This window comes from Euprymna scolopes, chromosome 1 (assembly GCF_053919585.1).
Source record: "Euprymna scolopes isolate OS-2025 chromosome 1, ASM5391958v1, whole genome shotgun sequence".
In the NCBI taxonomy this organism is placed as follows: Eukaryota; Metazoa; Mollusca; class Cephalopoda; order Sepiida; family Sepiolidae; genus Euprymna; species Euprymna scolopes.
The window spans coordinates 44,762,416-44,768,415 of record NC_136482.1 but is presented as its reverse complement, the minus strand read 5'-3'; positions in this window follow the sequence as shown (position 1 = coordinate 44,768,415).

Below are 6,000 nucleotides of genomic sequence, written 5' to 3'. Positions count from 1 at the left end.
CCTTGAAAACAGCCTGTGGTGTTCCCTGGAAACTGAGTGAGAACAAGTCTCCCCAGATTTCCGGTACTCTGTTTTGAAAGTATTTATTCTTAAATATTAATCATTTGGTGAAAGAAAAAGATAGAGAAAACCAAACACAAACTGATTCTAATCCACCTGAAGACGTTATATTCACAGAAAATTTGATTTTAAATAAAATTTGCATTGTATTGACTTTCTAAACTTACGCTATTCAATTTACTTATTTTTACTATCTTATTATGTTTTGCTATCTCCAGTGACCAAATATCACACTGACATGATCAGTTTTCTTAACCTTATTACTTCCATGCTGGCTCATAACATGTGTTTTGTTTGTGACGCCATCAACAGAAGATTACCATATAGTGTCAACAGGCTCTCTCTATTCAATTTTAGCTTTTCAATAGAGGCCACTTTTTCTATATATATTGCATTCACAGCCAAACATTTCCATCTACCCTCCTGTATTGTAATTCTACAGAATATCAGAGGGAGGCTAACAGGGTGAGCTTGCCCAAGGGTAACCTGAGATTTTGCAGGGTAGAGGCATTCATTATATATACTTGCTTACCTAAATATATACAGTGTCTAGTATTGCTAAAAGGTCATCTATCTGGTATTGGCCAGACTCAATGTTGCTTAACTTTGGTGATCTAATGAGCACTGACGTATTACTACATATACGTATAAAATTGTATATGTATGAACTTATTCCGAGGAATATATATGCGCATATATGTGACAACATTGGCGACAATATATCCGTTTGTGCCAGAAATTGCCATCCTCGGTTACAGGTTCACTTACATCATACACCAATTAATCAAAGCACTTTGAAAGAAATGTCTTCTAATACTCTGCTGCAAATATACATCATGTATTTCACGTATATATGATATTTGGTGGATTCATATGTTCTTAATAGGTCGCATTATCGTTGCTATGCATTACACGCAGTTAAAGATTGCAGTTTATTGTATCACTATTGCGTTCCTTTGCAAAACGCGGGCAAATCCTCAACTTTGAACCGACATAAATGGGAGATTCCGTGCCCCATTTGAATCGTATCCATAAAAATGACAATAAAGGGCGTTTTTACAATGACTGACTAGCGAGTCATTTGCAGAACAATGCTGGCGCAATGCTCGTGCAGAGGATTGTGCCAAGCAAAGTGATTATGTGGTTTTCCGATTGCATGAAAGAGACACTGCCTGAAAGATGCAATAAAAAGCAATCGGAAATATCCGAACACTTAAATAATCGGAGAGTATGGTGGAAGCAGAGTCTTCACATGCTGGCCAAAGAGACTAAAAGACTATAGAACACGCACCCAATGCTGGCAAAGTTATGTGGAAGCTAATTTATTTCCTTTGGTTTTTAGAAAAACAATGGTGATGGCTGCTTCCTTACACTTTTGACGCTGCGTTTTAATTATTCGGTTTTTACTTACCTATCAATATTCTAACTGAATATCTTGTATCAATTTGTCAGTCTGTGAGGGAGGTTTAGGCTCCAAATCTGGCCGACATAAATGCACCAAACTCACGATGAAGCATCCTTTATGAATAGGAACGTCAATACCATAGCTACTATTAATATCATTTCTACTATTACTATTAATAATAATAACAATAATATAATAATAATGATAAAATAATAATAATAATAACAATAATATAATAATGATAAAATAATAATAATATAATAATAATGATAAAAATAATACTAATAATAACTATAATATAATAATAATGATAAAATAATAATAATAATAATAATAATAACTATAATATAATAATAATGATAAAAATAATAATAGAAATAATAATAATATAATAATAATGATAAAAATAATAATAGAAATAATGATAATACTAATACTACTACTACTACTAATAATAATAATAATAATAATAATAATAATAATAGCAAAAAACAGAATCTATAGGCACAAACAACATTGAGCAGAATTACATTCATCGAACCATATTCCTTTATTATAATTTATTATTATTAGAAATATTATTATTTATTCACTAGTTGTCACACAATTCAATGGTTGCTCACTGGAACCAGTCATATTTTTTGGAGTCTCAGTGACAACAAGTCTCTATATTTTTCCAGAATTTTCTAAATTTTTTGATAACTGTTGCAAATCATTTTACGTTATTGCAACAGCCGTTTACAATTGATTTCTTACCGATGAGGGGCATGGGTTTTCTTATGAAATTTCCGTAAATAAACACTATAGGCGCAAACATCATCAGACATTATGGCATCAAGTTTGACATTCATAGTTTTTTTTTTCTAACAAGTCCTCACTTATCAACAACCACATGAGGATAATAATTTAATAATGTCAAAATTATTAAATTATTATTATTATTATTATTATTATTATTATTATTATTATTATTATTATTATTATGTATTCCCTGGAACTTCTCACACTGGTCATCATCAGAGATTACTTACTGATAATAACTGGTGGTGTTTCCTGGAGTCTGGTTGATCATAAATAACAACAAAACTCCCCAGATTTCCAGTACTCTTCACCTCTTTTGATAACCTTTGCAAATGATTTTGTGCTATCGCAATAGCTGCTTACCACTGATTTCTTGCTGGCAACAACTATTAGCTTTCATTGGGATTTTGGTGACAGTAAGCCTCTCCAAGCTCACAGTAAACTTTGCACTCATCTAATAAAGGTTTGGTTAGCGATCTTCAACAAGGAGCCTTCCATCCTCCTTGAATCTTCACGACTAGAGTTGTAGTTTATAGCGTTTCTTGCAGTTTCACTTCTTTTGGGTTCATGCGATTTTCCAACTTTTTCTTTCACTTTTTTGCTAGTTAATGTTCATAGTTTATGTGAGAGTTTGTTTTTTTTAATATTGCATCTATTTTCATCATCGTCGTTCCTTCTATTGTCTCAGTATTCCTCATGATTCCAATTTCTCATCGTCTTTTATCAAGGGTTTTTGGAACTGTTCCTAGTACTCCTAAAACTATTGGTACTATACTGACTTTCTTAATGTTCCATATTATTTTTTTGGTTCCCTTGCAAGCTCTGTGCATTATTATTATTATTATTATTATTATTATTATTATTATTATTATTATTATTATTATTTACTCAGTAGGAGTAGTCACACAAGTCATCATCAAATATTGCTCTTTGACACCAACTTGTGATGTTCCCTGGAGTCTGAGTGACAACCAGTCTCCCCAGATTTCAGGTACTCTTCATCTCTTTTGATAACTTTTGCAAAAGAATTTGCATTATCGCAACAGCCGCTTACCATTGATTTGGCAGAGACCATTGGTCTTCACGAGAATTTGAGTAACAATACGCCTCCCCAAGATCCCTTTCTCTTTGCCCTCATCCAGTGGAGGTCTGGCTAGTGCTTTATCTCCTCTACAAGACTATTAAATCTATAGGGGAGGCTTATTACAACCTAAATTCCAGAGAAGACCAGCAGATGTTGTTAGTGAGAAGTCAATGGTAAGTGATTGTTGCGATAATGCAAATTAATTTACAACGGTTATCAAAAGACTCTGAGAGTGATTTGTTGTTACTCTAACTCGAGGGAAAAAGCACTAGTTATTGCCAGTAATTGATAACTTTTGTGAAAAATCCTGGTGAGTACATAATAAATACCACTTCTACTACTACTACTACTGCTACTACTACTACTACTAATAATAATAATAATAATAATAATAATAATAATAATAAGTATTGGTTAAAATATGTTGTGGCAAAGTTCGCCGAATTTACTATAAAGCACTTCTGGCATTATATATACATACATATATATATATTTATATACATACATATATATATATATACATACATATATATATATACATACATATATATATATACATACATATATATATATACATATATATATATATACATATATATATATATATATATATATATATATATTAAATTGTAATTCAATGAATTTCAAAAAACTCTCATTGAAATGAAATGAATTGGTTGAGTTTCATATCAAAGAATTTTTATTATTCTAAGCAAGACAAAGAATGTTTTAGAAAGTTTATCTCCTTAACCTATAGGGTTTCGATGTCTACCATCTCATCAGAGGAGTGAAAATATTAGCAAATAGTTATAAAGGTATGCACCCTATTTGCTAAACTATTCCGAAGTATATATATATATATATATATATATATATATATATATATATATATATACACAGTAATAGCTTACAGCTGATTTACTTGGCACAGGTTTGTAACAGCCAGAGATATGTTCTTGGCAATCAGTCCAACAATGGCTTTGTAGCTGAGGTATGCTTCTGTTTAGTCCTAGGAGGTCTGTCATCTTAGATTTTATCTTATGTTAGTTTAATGCTGATCACTAGGGCTATGACAACAGCATATTCTTTTCATAGTTTTGACTCTCGACACAGTTAGACACAGTTAATCAACCAAGACACAGTTAGACACAGTTAATTAATCAACCAAGAACCACATCACTAAAAACATATAAGATATCAACAGATACACACTCGAGAGTCAAAACAATGAAAAGAATATGCTGTTGTCCTAGCCCTACTGACCACCTATTGGAAAATGTTAACATTGTGTTATGGCAATTTTTATAGATCAGGCTGACCTTGTGTCTATAAGTAAACAATGGCAATATAATTTCTGCTGGTAATAGCAATAAATACTTATATATTCACACCGTTTCGTTGTAATTACGCTCACTTTGACATAAAGATCTCTTGGATATAATGCATGCAACACTAATTATGATATTCTAATTAATTACCAACTCCCATCTGCAAATGCAACATTAAACATTTGCATTTGAAGATATAAGAAACAAGAAGAAAATCCTCAAAATGAGTTCATGCATTTTGTGCAACCTGTCGTAGGTGGCAGAGAAAAAAAAGTTAGGAAAAAAAAAAAAAAAGGAAACGTTACTAACACTTTCGTTGCAAGTGACGAATTATGCTAATTTACTTTGCCCCTCTACTATGCCAGGCAATTTTTTTTTTATATATAAAGGCGAGAAGTTATTACTTCGGCATTTCATTTCTTGCACGTGAAAGGTTGGATTTTTATTTTTTAATCAATATATTTGCGATTGCGATTTTGCTTGCTAGACTGTTTACAACTGCTTTGACCTCCAAAAAAAGCATATTGCTACTGAGATCTAAGAAGGTACTGTGAATAAGAATTAAAATTTATAGAGGATTTCTTAGTGGGGAGGTCTGTAGCAAGATATTTGTTCACATTACATTTAAATTTCTGCACGTTGGTGCAGTCAGTGAAACAGGGAGTAGGGAGAGAATTCCAAAGAAAAGTGGCTCAAGGAAAGAAATTATAAAAGTAGAAAACCTTCTGGTATTTGGATATCTCTACTGAGAAGTAGTGGGATTTTGCTGCTTGCGAAGTTGGTCGGGAGTATTTATGTTGAGGGGCCACAAATCTACAAAGTTCGTCAGAGCACAGTCCATTGAAGTATTTCAAAAACAAGCACAGGGATGCACCATTGTGACAGTCGAATGGCTTGGTAGAGAGTATGGGGCCTATTAGATTAGATGGTTATTTTTTGGAACCTGTTCAAAAGAAAGAGACTAGTGGTTGGTGCACCAGCCGAGATGTCACAACAATACTCCATGCATGAGCAAATGTTGGCTTTGTACAGACATAGGATACTGACAGGTGTGAAAAGTTTTCTAGCCTGGTAGAGGGAGCCCAACTTCTTTGTAGCAGATTTAGCAGTAACTGCTACATATTCATTCTAATCCATTTTAATTTCTTTAACAGACTTGCAATTGGATCTATGTTGGCAAATTTATTGTTTTGGTGTTCATTTTCTTCTGACGGTTAATAATGTTTCAGAAAGGAATATTTTGATATTATTTTATTAATAAAAATACCAAATGACTGCAATATTTTACATGCGTTATTCTGAAAGTTTCTAATATTGATGCT